General features: G+C 41.7%; 1 protein-coding gene across 1 annotated transcript in view; it reads left to right on the top strand.

Annotated features, from left to right (window-relative positions):
* The window catches only part of LOC132400430 (PC3-like endoprotease variant B), a 1,805,907-nt gene that overhangs the window by 1,708,677 nt on the left and 72,659 nt on the right, over positions 1 to 24,571 (top strand). The window lies entirely within an intron of this gene.

Here is a 24,571-nt window from a genome sequence, read left to right as displayed (position 1 = left end):
TGCAGATTCAGAGCTCAGGTGCCAAGTCCTTATGTCAAACTCACAAACTCACTGAGACAGGTTGACTAAGGTCCTGGGTTCCACTGGGTCCTAAAGAAAATCACATTGAGACAGGTTGAAGAAGGGATTTGAGCATCCACGTTTTTTGGTATCCGCAGGGGCTCCCAGAAACAATCCCCCGCGGATGAGGAAGGCCGATTGTACATTGCATTCTCTGTTGTTTAGTACGGAACCCATGATGAAAGGTGTGAATGGTCTGTGAGTGTCTGTGAGTATGGACACCATGATGAAAGGTGTGAATGGTCTGTGAGTGTCTGTGAGTATGGACACCATGATGAAAGGTGTGAATAGTCTGTGAGTGTCTGTGAGTGTCTGTGAGTATGGACACCATGATGAAAGGTGTGAGTAGACTGTGAGGGTCTGTTCTATAGAGCTCTCTGACTCCAGGAGGTACATTGCCATCTCAATTGTTTTTTTTTATGGAACCCATTACCACATTACTTCCTGCTTGAAACTTTGTGATCACTCAAGTCAAGTTTGATGTTCTCTTGAGAGGTTATTCCCTTAATGGAGAATGCCTATGTGGGTCTTTGTTTAACCTGGAGAGACAGCCACCATGTGGTCCTTGACAGATCAGTGTCAGAGTGCAATGGCATGGAATACAAGGCAGCTGGGGATTCTTCACTACCGCAGCCTTCCTCACCTTCACTGCCATTGTGATGTGTCATCATGTTCTACCAGCTACACTGATAAGGTCTTGGGGAGATCACCATTTCTCTGGAAGCTCTGCCTTGAACTTACTGCCATGGGTGTCCCTAACAGCAACTAAGGTCGAGATGGCATCACTCTCGGGATCTCAGGAACTCATAAAGCTCGAAGCGAGCTTTATTATGACAAGGTGTTGATACTTAGAGAAGGTCCTGCTTGTAGGGTTATGTCATAAAGCAGAAAAATGCAGGAAGGTGAAGACAAAAGAAAAGTTGTCTTATTAGAATTTATTTACTGAGATGTATTTCACATGTCATATTCAAATTTGAATGACTGATTAGCAGATGACTGAAGGAACAATGGAGGTTTAAGTGGGAGGGAAGTGTAGGGTTGATCTTTCAGTAGGTTGTTATATTATTTGTCAATAATAATTTCATTATTTTCTAACATATTTGTGGTAATATTATTTTATGTGTTGTGTGAGTTTATGTAAGATGTTTTGCACTTTGGTCTGGAGGAACATTGTTTCATTTTGTAGTATACATGTAAAGTGTTGAAAGTGAATAAACTGAACAAATTTGAATTTTAACTCAAAAGGTTGCGTCAACATCATGGGTTGAAGGGCCTGTACTGCACTATACTGTTCGATGTTCAATGTTCCATATTCAAATGTCAGATAAACACAAGCATTCTGAATTGTAGTGTTATGTAGAACAGGGAGTTAGTGAACATTATAACTGATCAAAATCAGGTTTATTATCATTGACATATGCTATGATTTTTTTGTCTTGTGGCAGTTGTACAGTCTAATACATGAATAAATACTAAGTTACATTAAGAAATACTGTAAATCAAAATAAATAATTAGTGCATAAAGAGCAAGATAGTGAAGCAGTGTTCATGTATCATTCTGAAATATGGTTCATTTGAGGAAGCAACCTGTGAGGTCTATCTTGTGGCTCTTGTACCTCCTCATTAGGTACAGGAGGTACCTCATTGATATTGCATGGTAGCATAGTGGTTAGCACAGTGCTTTACCATACAGGTGCACCAGGTTCATTTCCTGCTGCAGTCTAAGGAGTTTGTATGATTCTCTGGGATCCCACCTGGTGCTCCAGTTTCCTCCCACAGTCCAAAGAAGTACCGGTAAATAAGTTAATTGGTCCATAAGACCATAAGACATAGGAGCAGAATTAGGCCATCTTGCCCATTCAAACATAGCTGATACTTTTTATTTATCTCCTCCTCAACCCCATTTCCTGGCTTTCTCCCCGTAACCTTTGATGCCATGTCCATTCAAGAACCTATCATCCTCTGTCACAAACAACCCAACAACCTGGCCTCCACAGCCACATGTGGCAATAAATTCTACAAATTCGCCACTCTTTGGCAAAAGAAATCTCTTGGCAACTCTGGTTTGAAAGGGTGCCCCTCTATCCTGAGGCTGTGCCCTCCTGTCCTAGACTCCCCACCATGGGAAACATCCTCGCCCCATCTACTCTGTCTAGGCCTTTCAACATTCAAGAGGTTTCAATGAGATCACCCCTTAACCTTCTGAATTGCAGCATGTACAGACCCAGAGCCATCAAACATTTCAAATACAATAACCCTTTCATTCCTTGGATCATCCTTTTCAACCTTCTCCAATGCCACCGCAACTCTTCGAAGATGAGGAGCCCAAAATTGTTCACAACAGTCAAGGTGAGGCTTCACCAGTGTCTTATAAAGCCTCAGCATCACATCCCTGCTCTGTTATTCTGGAGCTCTGGAAATGAATGCTAACATGGCATGGCATTTGCCTTCCTCACCACCTGAGGAAGTTAACCTTCAGGGTGTTCTGCACAAGGACTCCCAAGTCCCTCTGCATCTCAGATTCCTGGATTTTCTCTCTGTTTAGAAAATAGTCCGCACACTTACTTGTACTACCAAAGTGCATGACCATGCATTTTCCACCTTTGTATTTCAATTGCCACTTTCTTGCCCATCCTCCTAATCTGTCTAAGTCCTTTGGCAACCTACCTGTTTCCTCAGCACTACCTGCCCCTCCACCCAACCTCATATCATCTGCAAACTTGGTAACAAAGCCATCTACTCCCTCATCTAAATCATTGATATACAGCATAAAAAGAAGTGGTCTCAACACCAACCTCTGCAGAACACCACTAGTCACTGGCAGACAACCAGAAAAGGATCCTTTTATTCCCACTCTCTGCCTCCTACCAATCAGCCAATGCTCTAACCATGTTAGTAACTTCCCTGTAATACCATGGGCTCTTAACTTGGTGCCTCATGTGTGGCACCATGTCAAAGGCCTTCTGAAAGTCCAAATATGCAACATCCACTACATCCCCTTTATCTTGTAATTTCCTCAAAGAATTCCAACAGGTTTGTCAAGCAGGATTTTCCCTGAAGGAAACCATGCCGACTTTGTCCTATCTTGTCTTGTCTCACCAAGTATTCCATCACCTCATCCTTCACAATTGACTCTAATATCTTCCCAACCACTGAGGTGAGACTAACTGTTTTATATTTTCTTTCCTGCTGTCTTCTTTTTTTGGATAAAGAAGTCTGAGAATCAGAATGGGAGGGCTGTGGGAGCCATTTGATGTTTTCTTCTCATCGGGGTTAAGAGAGGTGGGACTGCGCAAGTGTGTGACATCGGGCAGTGAAGCGTGGAAGATTTAAAAGAAACACAGCCTTATACAGCGGGCAGCAGAGTGAGTCGGGAGCAGAATGAATGCTTAAGGGCTTTGGCTCAACAGGCTTAGGCAGAAACGGGCGAGGCAATTTAAGTATAGTTTTCAATTTTTCCTGTTATTTGAGGAAAGGGGGAATTATGAGTGGGAGGGCAGTTTGTTGTTCTCGGTGTCGGATGTGGGAGGTTCTAGAGTCTCCTAGCCTCCCAGCTGTCCATATCTGCGCCAGGTGCGCCGAACTGCAGCTCCTAAGGGACCGTGTTAGGGAACTGGAACTGCAGCTCAATGACCTTCATCTGGTCAGGGAGAGTGAGGAGTTGATAGAGAGGAGTTACAGGCAGGTGGTCACACCAGGACCACGGGAAGCAGACAAGTGGGTCATGGTTAGGAGGGGGAAAGGGAAGAGTCAGGTACTAGAGAGTACTCCAGTGGCTGTACCCTTTGACAATAAGTACTCCTGTTTGAGTACTGCTGGGGGGGACAGCCTACCCGGGGGAAGCAACAATGGCTGTGACTCTAGCACAGAGTCTGGCCCTGTAGCTCAGAAGGGTAGGGAAAGGAAGAGGAAGGCAGTAGTAATAGGGGACGTGATAGTTAGGGGGTTAGATAGGCGATTCCGTGGATGCGATCAGGATACCTGGATAGTAGTTTGCCTCCCCGGTGCCAGGGTCCGGGATGTTTCTGATCACGTCCAAGATATCCTGAAGTGGGAGGGTGAGGAGCCAGAGGTCGTGGTACATGTAGGTACCAATGACATAGGTAGGAAAGGGGAAGAGGTCCTGAAACGAGAGTATAGGGAGTTAAGAAGGGAGTTGAGAAGAAGGACCGCAAAGGTAGTAATCTCCGGAATACAGCCTGTGCCATGTGACAGTGAGAGTAGGAATGGAATGAGCTGGAGGATAAATGCGTGGCTGAGGGATTGGAGCGGGGGGGCAGAGATTCAAGTTTCTAGATCATTGGGATTTCTGTTGGGGCAGGGGTGACCTGTACAAAAAGGACAGGTTATACTTGAATCCTAGGGGGACAAATATCCTAGTGGGGATATTTGTTAAGTCTATTGGAGAGACTTTAAACTAGTATGGCTGGAGGCTGGGAATCAGTTTGAAGAGACTAGGAGAGAGGAGGTTAATTCACAAATAGAGAAAGCTTGTAGACTGTGTGTGAGGGAGGATAGGCAGGTGATAGAGAAGGGGAGCGCTCAGACCGAAGATGTAGGAGAGAAGAAAGAAAAAGAAGATAGTAAAGTTCTTTGCACTGTTAGGGATAAACAGAGAGTAAGAGGTGGACAATTTCTTAATTGCACTTATTTTAATGCGAGGACCATTATAAGAAAGATGGATGAGCTTAGAGCATGGATTGAATCAGAATCAGAATCAGACTTTAATCGCCAAGTACCTGTGCACATACAAGGAATTTACTTCCGGCAGATGTTGTCTCTCTGCTCATAACAATAATAATGATAAATATAAATGAAAATATAGATTATACATACAAGTAGTGCAATCCAAGTAATAGTTAGCCGGCAGTTAACTGTTCAGCAAAGTGACCGCAGTAGGGAAAAAACTTCTCCAGTGGCTATTAGTCTTAGTCTGGAGGGATCTGAAGCGCCTACCAGATGGAAACAGTTCAAGCAGTCTGTGTGCAGGATGGAAGGAGTCCTTTATGATGTTCCTCACCCTTTTCTTCAACCTGGAAGAGTACAGGTCCACAATAGAGGGCAGGGAGGCTCCAATGATGCGCTCGGCAGTCCTCACTGTGCGCTGTAGTCTGGTTCTGGAAATATGATGTTGTAGCTATTAGTAAAACATGGTTGCAGGAGGGGTGTGATTGACAACTAAATGTTCCTGGATTTCGTTGCTTCAGGTGTGATAGAAGAGGAGGGACAAGAGGGGGAGGTATTGCATTGTTTGTCAGAGAAAATGTTACAGCGGTGCTTTGGCAGAATAGATCAGAGGGCTTGTCTAGGGAGACTATTTGGGTGGAATTGAGGAATGGGAAAGGTGTGGTAACACTTATAGGGGTGTATTATAGACCACCTAATGGGGAGCAAGAATTGGAGGAGCAAATTTGTAAGGAGATAGCAGATATTTGTAGTAAGCATAAGGTTATGATTGTGGGTGATTTTAATTTTCCACACATAGACTGGGAAGCCCATTCTGTAAAAGGGCTGGATGGTTTGGAGTTTGTAAAATGTGTGCAGGATAGTTTTTTGCAGCAGTACATAGAGGTACCAACTAGAGAAGGGGCAGTGTTGGATCTTCTGTGAGGGAATGAAATAGGTCAGGTGACGGAGCTCTTTGTGTTGGGGAGCTCTTTGGGTCCAGTGATCACAATGCTATTAGTTTCAATATAATTATGGCGAAGGATAAATCTGGACTCAGGGTTGAGATTTTTGATTTTTGATTGGAGAAAGGCTAACTTTGAGGAAATGTGAAAGGATTTAGAAGGAGTGGGTTGGGGACAATTTGTTTTATGGGAAGGATGTAATAGAGAAATGGAGGTTATTTGAAGGTGAAATTTTGAGGGTACCGAATCTTAATGTTCCCATTATGTTGAAAGGAAAGGTTTGAGAGAGCCATGGTTTTCAAGGGATATTGGAAACTTGGTTTGGGAAAAGCGAGATATCGACAATAAATATAGGCAGCATGGAGTAAGTGAGGTGCTCGAGGAATATAAAGAATGTAAAAAGAATCTTAAGAAAGAAATTTGAAAAGCGAAAAGAAGATGTGAGATTGCTTTGGCAAGTAAGGTGAAAATAAATCCAAAGGGTTTCTACAGTTATATTAATAGCAAAAGGATAGTGAGGGATAAAATTGGTCCCTTAGAGAATCAGAGTGGTCAGCTATGTGTGGAGCCGAAAGAGATGGGGGAGATTTTGAACAATTTCTTTTCTTCGGTATTCACGAAGGAGAAGGATATTGAATTGTGTAAGGTAGGGGAAACAAGTAGGGAAGTTATGGAAGGTATGATGATTAAAGAGGAGGAAGTATTAGAGCTTTTATAGAAAATAAAACTGGATAAATCTAGGACTTTGAGGGAAGTTAGTGTAGAAATAGGAGGGGATCTGACAGAAATATTTCTAATGTCATCAGAAACAGGGATGGTGCCAGAGGATTGGCATATTACTCATGTGGTTCTATTATTTAAAAAGGGTTCTAAGAGTAAACCTAGCAATTATCGGCCTGCCAGTTTGACGTCAGTGGTGGGCAGATTAATGGAAAGTATACTTAGAGAGATATATAATTATCTGGATAGACAGGGTCTGATTAGGAACATGGATTTGTGCTTGGAAGAGCATGTTTGACAAATCTTTTTGAATTTTTTGAAGAGGTTACTAGGAAAGTTGACGAGGGTAAAGCAGTGGATGTTGTCTATATGGACTTCAGTAAAGCCTTTGACAAGGTTCCACACGGAAGGTTAGTTAGGAAGGTTCAATTGTTAGGTATTAATATTGAAGTAGTAAAATGGATTTAACAGAGGCTGGATGGGAGATGCCAGAGAATAGTGGTGGATATCTGTTGGTCAGGTTGGAGGCTGGTGACTAGTGGTGTGCCTCAGGGATCTGTACTGGGTCCAATGTTGTTTGTCATATACATTAATGTTCTGGATGATGGGGTGGTAAATTGGATTAGTAAGTATGCAGATGATACTAAGGTAGGTGGTGTTGTGGATAATGAAGTAGGTTTTCAAAGCTTGCAGAGAGATTTAGGTCAGTTAAAAGAGTGGGCTGAAAGATGGCAGATGGAGTTTAATGCTGATAAGTGTGAGGTGCTACATTTTGGTAGGAATAATCCAAATAGGACATACATGGTAAATGGTAGGGCATTGAAGAATGCAGTAGAACAGAGTGATCTAGGAATTATGGTGCATAGTTCCCTAAAGGTGGAATCTCATGTGGATAGGGTGGTAAGAAAGCTTTTGGTATGCTGGCCTTTATAAATCAGAGTATTGAGTATAGGAGTTGGGATGTAATGTTAAAATTGTACAAGGCATTGGTGAGTCCAAATTTGGAGTATTATGTACAGTTCTGGTCACTGAATTATAGGAAAGATGTCAATAAAATAGAGCGAGCACAGAGAAGATTTACTAGAATGTTACCTGGGTTTCAGCACCTAAGTTACAGAGAAAGGTTGAACATGTTAGATCTTTATTCTTTGGAGCATAGAAGGTTGAGGGTTACTTGCTAGAGGTATTTAAAATTATGAGGGGGTTATATAAACTTGAAGTGGATAGGCTTTTTACACTGAGAGTAGGGGAGATTCAAACAAGAGGACATGAGTTCGGAGTTAAGGGACAAATGTTTAGGGGTAAAACGAGGGGGAACTTCTTTACTCAGAGAGTGGTAGCTGTGTGGAATGAGCTTCCAGTAGAAGTGGTAGAGGCAGGTTTGATATTGTCATTTAAAAAAAAATTGGATAGGTTTATGGACAGGAAAGGAATGGAGGTTATGGGCTGAGTGCAGGTCGATGGGACTAGGTGAGAGTAAGTGTTCAACACAGACTAGAAGGGCTGAGATGGCCTGTTTCTGTGCTGTAATTGTTCTGGTTATATGGTTATAAAAGAGTAGAGTAACATTTGCAATTTTCCAGTCCTCTGTGATTTTTGAAAGTTCACTTCTAATGCCACCACAATCTCTAATGCTAACTCTTTCAGAATCCTGGAGTGTAGTTACTCTCGTCTGGGTGTCTTATGTGCCTTTTAGGTCTGTTATGTACCCCCAGGGTTCATTTTCTTCTGTGAACTGTCATTTTACAATGCGGGGAGAATGTGACTGACTTTTGGACACTTGAATTTCTACTGATTTCAAAGTTGCTTGGTTACTATGGTGGAGAGAGGTGGAGTTATTTGATGGACAATCAAATGTTATGGTTTCTCTGCAGCTTGTTTACTTTTTACAAGGACACAGAGACACACATAGACACACAGAAAGACACATGGTCAGAGTCAAGATGGATTCCGTCAATGTCAGACACCAGTGAATCAGTCGCTGGTTTAAAGTTTCAGTAGCCCAAATGGTGTGAGTTGAGATCGATCCAGAGTATGATAATTATGACTCTCACAAGTGCTGCAACTGGAGGAAGTTTGCAGAGAGGAGAGGAAGGTTTAAAACAGAAGAAGCCTAGTGACAAAGAGATCACTGTTCAGACTCTCTCTCCAAGTAGCCCATGAGGGTGAGTTTGTTTCCATTCTGCCACAAAAGTGTGATTGTCACTTAGTTAATCTGCAGGAGTGGGTTCTCTGGTGAGGGGAAAACCTTTATGAATACCATGTGTGTGTTTACCCTTTGTCTGGGTGTGGTAATTCACTGAAGAAAGGCACCGCTGTGGCAAATCACTGTTGGAGTTAGTTTGTATGTCGTGGAACTGGTTAAGTGGTTATCCCATTATGTGATTGGGGTAACCTTGTGGAATTTACCGGTGTATCGACCCTTGCCTGGGTGATGGTTTCCTTGAAGATGGTGCCCTTTGTGATAAGCTACTGTTGGTGATATTCCATACATGGATTCTGTTTGAGTATCCTGTGGCCACCAATTTGAGATATCCCGTAGCTGAATTCGGGTGTGGTACCACTAATGTTGAAAGGATATTCATTGAAGATCACTGTTGGTGATACTTCATGTGTGGAGTGGAACAACTTCAGAGATAAAACCTACTGCTATTGTTATTTTGTATAGCTGTTGTGGAATCTGTGGATTATCAACATAATTCCTTCTCACAACATTTCCCTTTTTCTCCCAAACATTTTGCATTAATTAACCTGTGCATTTGAACTGAACTTTTCTTTTCACACCATCATAAGACTGTATCACTTACCACCTAAGCTTGAAGAAGTTTTGGGGATTTATATATTTACACCTATTTATGCATAACACCATTAACTCTTGATTTACCTGGTTTAAGTTACTATATGACGTAGTTACGAATAAAACAGTGTTTTGTTAACAGCAAAACCAGGCTCCAGGTGTGAACTATTGTTGCTGATACTTTTACAGGGCTGCGTGTGCGTAACAGCTCTTTCAGTTTTTTGAGCACCTTCTCTCTTGTGACAAGAATTGCACCCACTTCTCTTCCTTCACACACTACAACATCTGGCATACTGCTAGTGTCTTCCACAGTGAAGACGATGCAAAATACTTATTTAGTTCATCAGCCGTCTCCTTGTCCCCCATTATTATTTCTCCAGCCTCATTTTCTAGCAGTCATATATCCACTCTCTTTCTTCTTTTATTTTTAACATAGTTGAAAAGACATTTACTCTCCACTTTGGTATTACTTGCTAGCCTGCTTTCATATTTCAGTTGTGTCATTTAAGGTAAAATTGGATAGGTATAGGGACAGGAAAGGAGTGGAGGGTTATGGGCTGAGTGCGGGTAGGTGGGACTAGGTGAGATTAAGGGTTCAGCACGGACTAGGAGGGCCGAGATGGCCTGTTTCCGTGCTGTGATTGTTATATGGTTATATGGTTTTATGTTATATTTCAGCTTTTCCCTTCTAATGATTTTTTTAGTTGCTCTCTGTAGGCTTTTAAAAATGTTCTAATCCTCTAACTTTGCACAAATTTTTGCTTTGTTTTATGTCCTTTCTTTTGCTTTTACAATAGTAAAATAGTAATAATACAAAAATAGTAATTTCTGCTTTGACTTACCTTGACAGCCACAATTGTAGTATTTTACCCTTTGAGTATTTCTTCATTTTGGAAGGTTCTGCACCTTCCTCATTTTCCCTCGAAGAGCACGCCATTGCTGCTCTGTTGGCATCACTCTCATTTGGAGTATTGTGTTCAGTTCTGGTTGCTCATTATAGAAATGATGAGGAATCTTTTGGGAGTGTGTACAGGAGATTTGCCAGGATGCTGCCTGGATTAGAGAGCTAGTCTTCTGATGAGAGGCTGAGTAAGCTGGGACTTTTCTCTTTGGACAGAAGGAGGATGAGCGGCGATTTGTTAGAGGTGTACAAAATGATAAGAGGTATCGATAGAATGGCTAACCAGAGTTTTCCTCAGGGACAAGTGGTATATACAAGAGGGCTTAATTTTAAGGTGATTGGAGGAAAGGGTAAGTCACTGGTAAGTTTTTTACACAGAATGTGGTGGGTGTTTGGAACACCCTGTCAGGGGTGGTGGGAGAGGCATTAGGGGTATTTCAGAAACTTTTGGATAGGCACATGGATGATAGAAAAGTGTCAGAGGGAGGGGTTAGATTGGGTTATCACGTCAGCACAATATCATGGGCCGAAGGGCCTGTACTGTATTCTGTGTTCTATGTCACCAGATGATTAACCAGGAGACAAACAATTTGCTAAAATATTCAGTGAAACAGCATCTGTAGAGGGGAAGGAATTGTCAACCTTTTGATATGAGGCCCTGTGTCAGAATCGTCAATGTTTGGGGTTAAAACCTTGAATCAGAATGCCAGCAGGTGTTTTGTTGCTCCATCTCTGAATTTCAACAGAATGAGTGGAAGCACTGGAACAATCTAAAAGCCATCTCTTCCATCACAATACAGGGAGTGGAACTCAGCACCCAGAAGCCACATACCAAATAATCAAGACTTCTGGATAGTTGCAATCCAGACGATCAATGTCTCTCATCATCTTATACACCTCTAGCAGGTCACCTCTCATCCTCCGTTGCTCCAAGGAGAAAAGGCCGAGTTCACTCAACCTATTTTTATAAGGCATGATCCCCAATCCAGGCAACATCCTTGTAAATCTCCTCTGCACCCTTTCTATAGTTTCCATATCCTTCCTGTAGTGAGGTGACCAGAACTGGGCACAGTACCCCAACTGGGGTCTGACCAGGGTCCTATATAGCTGCAACATTACCTCTTGGCTCCTAAATTCAATTCCACAATTGATGAAGTCCAATACACCATATGCCTTCTTATGCCTTTTACCATAATGACACTACAGTAAAATTGCTTCTTCTGATATTACATTTATCAAATCAATTACGTTTGATCATTCTTCAATAGTAAAATGAGGATTGGTGAAGGAGCACACAATGACTTCAGTATTTCAGCACTTAGAGTTAATTATAAACATGCCTTGAAGGGCATGCTGGGTTCAGCTGTAACCTCCCCATGAACCAAAGGCTAGATTGGGTTCAACCCTCCACAGCCATATCAGAGTCAAGGTGAACCCAAAATATCTGTTTTATCTCCAAGTCAGCTCAGTAAATATTGGAGAATCAGAATCAGGTTTAATATCACTGGCATACGTCGTGAAATTTGTTCCTTTAGGAAGCAGTACAATGCTGCCATACATAATGAAAAACTATAAATTACGAAAGGAAATATATATATATATATATATGAATTTAAATTAAGTAAGTATTGCAAAGATATTGAGGTAGTTTACATGGGTTTATTGTTCATTCAAAAATCTGATGATTGAGGGGAAAGAGCTATTCCTGAAATGTTGAGTGTACATCTTCAGGCTCCTGAATCTCCTCACTGAAGGTAGCAATGAGAAGAGGGCCCCTCCATACCAGACGATGATGCAATCTATCAGAAGTCTCTTCACAGTACATCTGTAAAAACTTGCAAGAGTCTTTGGTGACATACCATCTTCCCAAATTCTGAGTGAAATATGGCTACTGTTGTTTGTTAGGCAAATTACAAGTAACTGGAGGGCCTCAAGTTTGGTATAGTGAACAGCTCAGAAAATGTGGCCTGGTGGTTGAAGAAAAAACATTAGAAATATCTCCAAATTGGAGATAGGAACCAAACAAGTTAATAACAAATTGGCCAGCTAAATAAACCCCTTCTGCCTACATAATGTGCATGTCCTTCCACTTACCTCACATTCATGTACCTACCTAAATACCTCTTGTCCCTGATGTACCTGCCTCTACCACCACTCCAGGCAGCACATTCCAGTCACCCACCACTCTCTGTGTAAAATAATTTCACCCTTGCATCTCCTTTGAAATTACCCTTTCTCAACTTAAATGAATACCACCTGGTATTAGATATTTCTGCCCTGGGAAAAAGATACTGTCTACTCCGTCCATGCCTATCATAATCTCCACACAGCCTCCGCTGTTTCAGAGAAAACAACCCAAGCTTATCCAGCCTCTCATGATAGTACATGCTCTCTAAGCCAGAGAACATCTTGGTAAACCTGTTCTGCACCCTTTCTAAAGCATCGACATCCTTCCTATAATGGGGCAACTAGAACTGTATGCAATGCTCCAGATGTGGCCTAACTGGGGCTTTATAAAGTGTAACATTACCACCTGACTTTTGAACTTAATGCCTCTGAATAATGCTGAACAGAAAAGTGGAAGTTTATTTATAAATAAAATACTTATTTTTATTAGCACTGTTACTGCGTGGGACATATCTATATTTTTATTAAGATAATGTGGCTATTATCTCATAAGTCTTCTCTTCCAGTCAAGGTGGCACTGAGCTGCAGTCTACATCGAGGTGTACAAGATAATAAGAGGCATACTGAAGATCAAGTGAATAGCCAGAGATGTTGTCTGGAAAGTCCCGGGACAAATGAGAAATATGAGAGGGCATAACTTCAGGGTGATTGGTATAGGTAGGGGGATGTCAGAAGTTTTTCATACAGAGAGTGGTGGGTGTGTGGAATGCTCTGCTGTGGTGGTGATTGGGGCAGATACATTAAGAACATTCAAAAAACTCTTGGATAGGCACATGGATGATGGAATATGGTGGGATAAGTAGGAGTGAAGGTTTAGGTTGATCTTAAAGTACATTTAAAGGTGGCACAGCATTGTGAACAAGATACCAGATATTTAGTTTTAACTTTATCTGTGCTGTATTCTGAAAATTTCTACAAAATATATGGTTTTTATTTCACCTTTGCAAATCAGGTTAATTGGAAAATAGATTTACTTTAAAATATGAAAGTAATAAATTTAATTTTCATAAATTTGCAAATATACGGTTTTTGTGCTTAGTGTATTAATCTATTATGCTAATAGTATCTCATTTGCATTGCCTAATTGAATGCCTTAAAAATAGAATTTTGTGGAAAATGCAACAGCCAAAGTGCCTTTCTTTGCAAAACATAGAAAGTATAAACTTTAGATTATTAAGGGTATCATTGTAATGATTGGGCTAATTAGTATGAGTTTGCATAATTCAGATTTTTAATAAGGAAACAGAAGTTCCTCCACATTTCATTATGCTCCAGTTATGTCTAATTTGATTAAATGAAGGGAAAACACAAGAATTGATGGCACTGGTAACTTTTCAAAGATATTAGGAACCATTTTAAATTGACTTTATTAATTTTAGGATATTCATTGGGTTTTATTCTGGAAGAAGATGGCAACTGTGAGCCATGACTTACAGATTGCTGTGAAAGCATTTCAAACTATACTCTTACTTACAAGTTTGTGAAGATTTGGCATGACATCAAAAACTTTGAAAAGCTTCTGTAGCTGTGTGGTGAAGAGTACATTGACTGGTTGCATCACAGTCTCATATGGAAACACCAATGTCCTTGAGTGGAAAGCCCTACATAGAGTAGTGCATATGACCCAGTCCATCACAGGTAAAGCTCTCCCCACCATTGAGCACATCTACATGGATGTCTATCACAGGAAAGCTGCATCAGTCAATACGCAGGCCATGTTCTCTTCTCTGCGTTATTATCAGGAATAAGGTAGAGGAACCCCAGGTTCCACAGTACCAGGTTTAGGAACAGTTATTACCCCTCAACCATTCAACTCTTGAACCAGTGAGGATAACTTCACTGAACTTTACTCGCTCCATCACTGAACTGTTCCCCCAACCAATGGACTCACTTTCAAGGACTCTTCATCTCATGTTCTTGATATTTATTGCTCATTTATTTATTATTATCTTTTCTTTGTATTCACAGTTTGTTGTCTTTTGTACAAGGGTTATTTGTCCTGTTGGTTGTGCTCTTTCATTGATTCTATTGTGGTAATTGGGTTTATTAAGTATGCCTGCAAGAAAGTGAATCTCAGGGTTGTATGCGGTGACAAAAATATACTTTAATAATAAATTTACTTTGAAAAAACATAACTGCTATGACCTTTGTGTGAGGACCTTTTTGCCTTGCTGTTCCTGATAGGCAGTTGTGGATTCAAATGGTTGGATTAGTTCCCTCTTTCTGAACCTTTGCTTTGTGTAAGCATGACCTTTAATCTGACCCAGCACCTCTTCATTTACTGACTGGGAAGCAGAAACTCACAAACCAAGTAGAACAATATAGAGCACAGTGTCTACCGTGGAGGGCATTCTAACTGGTTGTATCACCTTCTGGATACACTGCACAGAATCAGAAAAGCTCACTTACCAAGTTGATGGGTATAGGACACAATGTCTACTGATGTACCTTAGAGAACATTCCTTCTGGTATGGAGGGGCCAATGCACAGGACTGGAAAAAGCTGCAGAGTGCTGTAAACTCAGACAACTCCATTATGGGCATCCCCATCATCAAGAGATCTTCAAAAGGCAATGCCTCAGAACGGCAGCATCTGTCATTAAAGACCCCATCACCCAGGACATGCCCTTTTCACATTGCTCTCATCAAGGAGCAGCTACAGGGGCCTGAAGGCACACAATTAATGTTTCAGGAACAGTTTCTTCCTCTCTGCCATTAGATTTTTAAAAATTATTTATTTAACTATTGAGATACAGTCCTTTGAGCTTCTGCCCTTTGAGCCACACCACCCAACAACCCTCCATTTAACACCAGCCTAATAACAGGATAATTTATAATGAGTAATTAACCGTCCCTAGCAGAGTTATTTAAATCATCCTTAGAGAAAGCAGAGCTACTAGAAAATTGGAGGATAGCCAATGTTGTTCCTTTGTTTATAAAAAAGGTTTAACCATAAACCAGGAAATTATATACTGGTGAGTTTGACATCAGTTGTGGGAAAGCTATTGGAAGGAATTCTAAAGGCCTGGATATATAAATATTTGAATAGACATAGACTGATTAAGGATAGTCAGCATTGCTTCATGCATTGTAAGTCATGTCCAGCCAAACTTAGAGAGTGTTTTGAGGAAGTTACCAGGAAAGTGGATGAAGGCAAGGAAACGGCGTTGCCTACATAGACTTTACTAAGGCATTTGACAAGGTCCCGCATGGGAGGCTGGTCAAGGAGCTTCAGTCACATAGCATTCAGGTTCAGGTAGTAAATTGGAATAGACATTGACTTTGTGGGAGAAGCCAAAGAATCAGAATTTATTTAACTTTTACATCCATCCCACATGTGAAGGAGTAAAAATCTTTGCCTTATGACTCCCTGCAATGTACAGACGTGTGAAGTCTAATGGCAGCTGACAGATGGAAGCAGCTGAAACAGTTTATGGTCGGGGTGATTGGTGTCCCCAATGATCTTCCAGACCTTCTTTCTGCACCTGCTGCTATAAATGTCCTCAATGGAGTCAAGTTCACATTCACAGATGCGCTGGGCTGTCCGTACCACTCTCTGTAGTGGCGGCAATCAAGGTCAATACAGTTCCTGTACCAGGCAGTGATACAGGATACTCTCCATGGTGTGCCCACAGAGGGTCTTGAAGATTTTGGAGCCCTTGCTACATCTCTTCAGTCGCTTGAGGTGGAAGAGACACTACTGTGTCATTATGTCAAATACTGTGTCAAATGTCATTAGAAAAGGGGATAGTGCCGGAGGAATGGGGAATTGCTCATGCAGTTCCATTGTTTAAAAAGGGTTCTAAGAGTAAACCTAGCTATTTTCGGCCTGTAAGTTTGTCATCAGTGCTGGGTAAATTAATGGAAAGTATTCTTAGAGATGGTATATAAAATTATCTGGATAGACAGGGTCTGATTAGAAACAATCAACATGTATTTGTGCGTGGAAGGTCATGGTTGTCAAATCTTACTGAATTTTTTGAAGAGGTTACGAGGAAAGTTAAATGAGGGTAAAGCAGTGGATGTTGTCCATGTGGACTTCAGTCAGACCTTTGACAAGGTGGTGCATGGAAGGTTAGTTCGGAAGATTCAATCATTAGATATTAATATTGAAGTACTAAAATGGATTCAACAGTGCCTGGATGGGAGATGCCAGAGAGTAGTGCTGGATAACTGTTTGTCAGATTGGAGGCCGGTGACTAGTGGTGTGCCTCAGGGATCTGTACTGGGTCCAATGTTGTTTTTCATATACATTAATGTTCTGGATGATGGGGTGGTAAATTGGATTAGTAAGTATGCAAATGATACTAAGATAGGTGGCGTTGTGGATAATGAAGTAGGTTTTCAAAGCTTGCAGAGAGATTTAGGCCAGTTAGAAGAGTGAGCTGAAAGATGGCAGATGGAGTTTAATGCTGATAAGTGTGAAGTCCTACATTTTGGTAGGAATAATCAAAATAGGACATACATGGTAAATGGTAGGGCTTTGAGGAATGCAGTGGAACAGAGTGATCTAGGAATAATGGTGCATAGTTCTCTGAAGGTGGAATCTTATGTGGATAGGGTGGTGAAGAAAGTTTTTGGTAAGCAGGCCCTTTATAAATCAGAGCATTGAGTGTAGGAGTTGGGATGTAATGTTAAAATTGTACAAGGCATTGGTAAGGCCAAATTTGGAGTATTGTGTACATTTCTGGTCACCGAATTATAGGAAATATGTCAACAAGTTAGAGAGAGTACAGAGGAGATTTACTAGAATGTTACCTGGGTTTCAGCACCTAAGTTACAGGGAAAGGTTGAACAGGTTAGGTCTTTATTCTTTGGAGTGTAGAAGGTGGAGGGGGGGAGTTGATAGAGGTATTTAAAATTATGAGAGGGATAGATCGAGTTTGACGTGGATAGGCTTTTTCCATTGAAAGTAGGGGAGATTCAAACAAGAGGACATGAGTTGAGAGTTAGGGGCAAAAGTTTAAGGGTAACACAAGGGGGGATTTATTTACTCAGCGAGTGGTAGCTGTGTGGAATGAACTTCCAGTAGAAGTGGTAGAAGCAGGTTCAGTATTGCCATTTAAAGTAAAATTGGATAGGTATAAGGACAGGAAAGGAATGGAGGGTTATGGGCTGAGTGCAGATCAGTGGGACTAGGTCAGAGTAAGCGTTCAGCACGGACTAGAAGGGCTGAGATGGCCTATTTCTGTGCTATAGTTGTTTTATGGTTATATGGTTACTGTTCTTTATTTGCTACAAAGCCGGTGAGTACAGTCCAGGTGAGATCATTGGTGATGATTATCTCGAGGAACTTGAAACTACTCATCCTCTCAACTGCAGACCCCATGATGTTGACCAGGCCAAGCCTGTCTCCATTCCTCCTGTAATCCACAATCAGCTCTTTTGCTTTTTGGACATTGAGAGAGAGGTTGTTCTCCTGACACCACTGTGTCAGGGTGTCAACCTCTCCTCCGTAGGCTGTCTCATCACTGCTAGAAATAAAGCCACTCATCTGTGAGTTTGAGTTTAATCAGCAGATTGGAGCTGTGTGTGGCAGTACAGTCGTGGGTGTAAAGGAGTAGAGAAGGAGACTCAGAACACAACCCTGGGGGGCACCTGTGCGGAGGATCAGACAGGCAGAGATCAGGAAGAACATCCTTAGCACCTGTCAGTGATCTGTCTAGGATCCAGCTGCACGAGCTTTTGCCTCTAGAGACCAACAGAAGCTCAAGAGATGCCACTATGATTTACGTAGAGTCAGTAAGGTAGCAAAACAGTAAGGAGTTGTAGCAGAGTGTTGCCTCTCTGACTGGAGAACTGTGTCTACTGGGATCGGTGCTGGTCCATTGGTGTTTGTCATCTGTATCAATGTCATCTGGATGATAATGTGGTAAACTGGATCAGCAAATTTGCTGGTTACACCAAGACTGGGGGTGTAGTGGACACTGAGGAAGGCTATGATGGCTTGCAGATAGAAAAACAGACTGAGAGATGGCACACAGAATTTAATGCAGACAAGTGCACTTTAATGCAGATTTTGCACTTCGGTAGGACCAAACAGGGTAAGGCTTACACTGTGATTGGTAGGGCACTGAGGATTGTGGTAGAACAAAGGCACCTGGGTATATAGGGCATAATTTGTTGAAAGTGGCAGATCAACAGGGTCTTCAAGAAAACATTTGGCATTCATAAATTTGTATATTGATGGGGGTTTATTTTGATGTTCTGTAAGACATTGGGGAGGCTTAATTTGGAGTATTGTGTGCAGTTTTGGTCACCTACTTACAGGAAAGATGTGAACAAGGTTGAAAGAGTGCGGAGAAATTTACAAGGACATTGTTAGGACTGGAGGACCTGAGTTATAATAAAAGATTGAATAGATTAGGACAGTATTCTTTAGATTGTAGAAAAGTGAGAGAAGATTGGATGGAGGTATACAAAACTATGAGTGGGAACACACACAATGCTAGAGGAACTCAGCAGGCCAGGCAGCATCTATGGGGAAGAGTATGGTCGATGTTTCAGGCTGAGACTTTTCATCAGGACCGGAGGAAAAAAAATGAAGAGTCAAAGTTAGAAGGTGGGGGATGGGAGGAAGAAACACCAGGTGGTAGTTGAAACTAGGAGTGGAGGGGTGAAGTAAAGAGCTGGAAAGTTGATTGGTGAGAAAGATACAGGGCTGGAGAAGACACAGAAGGCAATGGAAGAAAGGGCGTGATGGGCAGGTAAGCAGATAAGATGAGAGAGAGAAAAGGGAATGGGGAATGGTGAAGGGGTGGGAGGCATTCCCGGAAGTTCGAGAAATCAACGTTCAGTTGTTGTCTTTTGCTCATTAGCTGTTTGCTCATCTGTTTCTCATTGAGTCTGTTGTATTTCTTTGTATTTACTGTGAACATCCGCAATGAAATGAATCTCAGGGTAGTACCTGCTGACATGTATGTATTTCCATAATAAATGTACATTGAACTTTGAGCCTTTCTTCTTGTTTCTTATGGCCTTAAAATTTGGCTCTTCAACTACAACTGACTCATAGTAAGAAGAAGGCAATGAGAATAAAGAGATTTTCAAATTTTCCCTAAAAGTAACAGTTTAACTCTGAACACAGAAATACATGTAAAGAGGGTTTCTTCTTTTTCTTTGTTACTGCGTATGTTAATCAAAATGGCGTCTTTGTTTTGTTAAAAGTAGGAATGCTTCTTTGTTGTGAGAGAGTGCTGGAAGCTTGTTTCCGTTAAAATTTACTGATAACGAGAATTGTATTCCTTTGTAAACCAATTGGAATTAATGTTATTCTTTCTTCTGAGTCTGTAAGCTATTGTTGGCGGGCTTTTGGGGAGATCGGCGCAAGGGTGTGAGAGAGGGAGGACGTGATGCTGTAAACTGGGCGAGGAATGGACCCCAAGTGGGGTCCGAGGCCAGGAGGTACCCCGAGGAGAGGAGACAAAGTTGATCACTTGGTTGACTTGGTTGACCACTTCGGGTGGTCCTGAGCTGCGAGTCGAGGAGTTTGGAGGGGATTGAATGGTGGCCAGATGACTTCAATAATTGAGCTCCAATGGTTGTGCACAAAGTGGTTTGGACTTAAGTTTGGCTCCTTTTCTTTATTTTCTTTTCCTTCATGTATACTGTATAGTTATTAATTACTAATTTATAGTAATCTTTATAAATTGTAACCATTTAATCGTATATGGTGTCCTGTCTGTTCTTTGGCGAGGCGGGGACATCACACAGCACCCACACCAGCTGATTACCCAGTTTGGTGGGGCCAAAGGCTGCTCCCCCTAAACAAGAACGAGCTGAGCGAGCCTGAGGCGACCCAGGGGGTTACATTCACAGTAGCTCAAGGCCTTTCAAAACAATGAGTCAAGAGAAATGGAAAGTGTGGAAATGTGATAAACTCAACAACTGACTGGAATCATAAGACCATAAGACAAAGGAGCAGTATTAGGCCATTTGGCCCATCAAGCCTACTCCACCATTCCATCATAGTTGATTTATTATCCCTCTCAACCCCATTTATCTGGCTTCTCACCATTCTGACACTCTGACTAATCACAGACCTATCAAACTCTGCCTTAAATATACCCAATGCCTTGGCCTGCACTGCCTTCTGTGGCAATAAATTCCAGATTCATCACTCTCTGGCTAAAAAAATTCCTCCTCATCTCTTTTCTAAGTGGATGTGTCTCTATTCTGAAACTGTGCCCTCTGGTCCTCAACTCACCCACTACAGGAAAAATCCTCTTCACGTGATCTTCTCCAAATGAATCCTCTCCAATGGCAGGAGTCTAACAACTATGTACAGTCAACAATGATAAGAGCTGAAAAGCTTTAAATATTAAATTAATATTAATCCAAAAAGTGATTTCACTGGGTAAGTGAACACATTAAAAGGATAAAAATAAATTCACTATGTAAACTACTGCAGTAAAATTCAGAGATCACTCCCGGACAGGAAGCCACACTGCACCCACAGTGACGTAACGGTCTGTACAGCAGAGCTCAGAGTTCAGTTCCGGTGTCCTTCATGAGGAGTTTGTGAGTCCGAGGGTTTCCTCCCGCTGTTCCCGTTTCCTCCCACATTCCAAAGATGTACCCATTAGCAGGTTAATTGGTCATTGTAAATTGTCTCATGTTTAGGCAAGGGTTAAAGAAGTGGGCAGGAACAGCCTGTTCTGCCCTGTATCCCTAAATAAAATAGAACGATAATTCCTACTCGTACATTAACTGTGTAACATATTGTGTCAGAATGACTTTGAGTCTACTCTAATTGAAGCCCAGGCAGTGTCCCATCCTCTGCTTTGGATAAAACAAAATACTCCACATTATCTCACACTCCTGCATCCTAAAAACGGCAATCATGTCACCTCACAACCTTCTGTTTTCCATTGAGAACACTCACGATTTATATAATCGCTCTTCATAATCCAGTCTGTCCATCCCTTAATCATTGTAGTTGATAAATTACCCCAGGATGTGGTTAAGTTGCAGAAAGAGCGGATATTTCACTTGCACCTGCAGCAGCCTGTTATTTATCTATTTACAAACGAAATGTCAGGCATCATGCTGCTGACAAGATATTTCACCTGTGCTATCACTGGAGACTGATTTAGTTAAACCAGTGTGAGGAGATATACTGGCGGTTACCTCTGTGTAGTTGCTGGGATGGGAGAGGGAATTGCAGTGAATGTCTGTCTTTGGGCTGTAGCTGAATTGAGGAGATGAGTACCTTTTCTGAAGCTTGGGTTGATTGCCTTTGGGGTTCAGGGAATATTTATGTGAAACTTTCCCTCTGAAGATTAAATACGTTCTGTAGAGTTCATTATAAATGAAACCATAAAAATATCTGTTGCAGGAGTGTAGCTGATGGGCCAAATGCTTTTCCCATGTTCCACACTGTCATACGTTTTTAATCACAATGGTTTATCATCTGATAAATCTACGGTGATCTCGAAATGGCGGATCCTTCGGCAGTGATGCCACACTCTTTTTGGTATACTCACAATTAGAGCACCTTCTGGTACAAGGAAGCACAAAAGAAAACTTCCCCCGTATTCCCCTGATATTTCTTAAGGAGCTTCTGGATTCCATAACTAATCATTGCCGAACTGGCTAATCTCCGAAAGGATGATGTTTATTTTTCAAACTGACGGACAATTCTTTCCCTTGTTCACCTTCTGGTAACTCTCACTCGAATGATATACTTCTATTTAGGGGAAAATCAGATAAGATTTAAAGATAAGGGTAAAAATTAGCTTTATTTGTCTCATCTACATTGAAATGTATTAAAATGAAGCAACATACACAAATAAACAGTAAAGAGCATTGTTTGCATTGTCATTGTTTTGCAATGTGCTGGGGACAGTCCGCAAGCGCCGTAACTCTTCTGCTGCAAACATAGCATGCCCACAACTCACTAACCCTAACACATATTTGTAATGTGGGAGTGAACCAGAGTACCCGGAGGAAAGCCACACAGACACGAAGAGAGCATACAAACTCCTTACAGACAGCGGTGGGAATAGAACCCTGATCAGTGGTCACTGGCACTGTAAAGCGATTGTGTTCCTGTGCCTGGGCCACCCTCATTGACTTGGCTGAGCAGCCTCTTTCAGCCAACCATCTAAAATAAAGAACCCAAAATTGCACACACTACTCAAGTGCCTTATAGAACTTCAACATCATATCCCTGCTCTTTTATTCTATTCCTCAAGAAATGAATGTCGACATTGCATTCGCCTTTTTCACAACTGATTTAACCTGGAAGTTAACCTTTAGTGTATTTTGCACAAGGACACCCAAATCCCTTTGCATCTCTGCATTTTGAATTCTCTCCTCACCTAAATAATAGTCTGCCATTTATTTCTTCCACCAATGTACATGACCATACACCTTCCAACATTGTAATTCATTTGCCACTTCTTTGCCCATTCCCCTAAACTATTTAAGACTCTGCAGGCTCTTTGTTTCCTCAACACTACCCTCTCCTCCACCTATCTTTGCATCATCAGCAAATTTAGCCACAAATCCATTAATCCCATAGTCTAAATCATTGACATACATCGTAAAAATCAGCAGTCCCAACACCGACCCCTGTGGAACTCCACTGGTAACCGCCAGCCAGCCAAATACGATCCCCTTTATTCCCACTCTCTGTTTTCTATCGACCAGCCAATGCTCCACCTGCACTAGTAACTTCCCTGTAATTCCATGGGCTCTTAACTGCTAAGCAGCCTCGTGTGTGGCACCTTGTCAAAGGCTTCCCTAAAATCCAAGTACACCATATCTACTGCATCTCCTTTGTCTACCCTGCTTGTAATTTCCTCAAAGAATTGCAGTAGGTTTATCAGGCAGGATTTTCCTTTCAGGAAACCATGCTGGCTTTGACCTATGTTGTCATGTGCCTCCAGGTACTCCATAATCTCATCCCTAACAAGCGATTCCAACAACTTCCCAACCACTGATGTCAGGCTAACAGGTCTATTGTTTCCTTTCTGCTGCCTCCCATCCTTCTTAAATAGTTGAGTAATATTTGCAATTTTTCAATCATCTGGTACAAAGCCAGAATCTATCGATTCTTGAAAGATCAATGTTAATGCCTCAGCAAACCAAGGGTGCATTCTTTCGCATCCAGGGGATTTATCCACCCTCAGACCTCTTGTAGACCTCTATCAAGTCTCCTCTCATTCTTCTACACTCCAAAGAGAAAAGTCCCAGCTCTGATAATTTTGCTTCATATGGCTTGTTCTCCAAACCAGGCAACATCCTGGTAAATCTCCTCTGCACCCTCTCCATAGCTTCCACATCTTTCCTATAATGAGGTGACCAGAATTGAACACAACACTCTAAGTGTGATCTCACCAGCAATTTGTAGGGTTGCAACATGACCTCTCTGCTCTTGAACTCAATCCCCCTGTTAATGAAGCCTGGCATCCCATAGGCCTTCTTAACCACACTATCAACCTGTGCAGCGACCTTGAGGGATGTATGGATTTGATCCCCAAGGTCCTTTGTTCATCCACACTTAAGTAATTGATCATTAATCCTGTACTCAGTCTTCTGGTTTTTCCTTCCAAAATGCCTCACTCTTGTCCAGATTGAACTCCATCTGCCATTTTTCCGCCCAACTCTGCAGCCAGTCTATATCTTCTTGTAACCTTCGACAACCTGCAGCTGCATCCACAACTCCTCCAATCTTCGTGTCATCCGCAAACTTACTCACCCATCCTTCCACCTCTACATCCAGGTAATTTATAAAAATCACAAATAGCAGGGGTCCCAGGACAGATCCCTGCAGCACTCCACTAGTCACCGACCACCAGGCAGAATACTTTACTTCCACAACAATCCTCTGCTTTCTTCCTTTAGCCAATTTTTTATCCAAACAGTCAAGTTTCCACTTATCCCATGCCTCATGACTTTCTGGATGAGTCTCTCATGAGGGACCTTGTCAAATGCTTTGCTAAAGTCCATGTAGACCACATCCACTGCCCTACCCTCATCAATTTCTTTTGTTACCTCTTCAAAAAACTCTATCAGGCTCGTGAGGCATGATCTTCCCTTCACAAAGCTATGTTGACTATCCATGAGTAGACTGTACTTCTCCAAATGCTCATAGATCCTATCCTTAAGAATCCTTTCCAGTAGTTTGCATACCACTGACGCATGACTCACCGGTCTATAGTTCCCAGGTTTCTCCCTATTACCTTTTTTAAACAAGGGAACTACATTTGTTATTCTCCAGTCCTCCGACACTTCACCTGCAGCCAAAGAGGTTTCAAAGATCATGGCTAAT

The sequence above is a fragment of the Hypanus sabinus genome, chromosome 10 (genome assembly GCF_030144855.1).
Source record: "Hypanus sabinus isolate sHypSab1 chromosome 10, sHypSab1.hap1, whole genome shotgun sequence".
Taxonomy (NCBI): domain Eukaryota; kingdom Metazoa; phylum Chordata; class Chondrichthyes; order Myliobatiformes; family Dasyatidae; genus Hypanus; species Hypanus sabinus.
The sequence above is the reverse complement of the archived record's forward strand: the minus strand, read 5'-3'. Positions and strand labels throughout refer to the sequence as shown.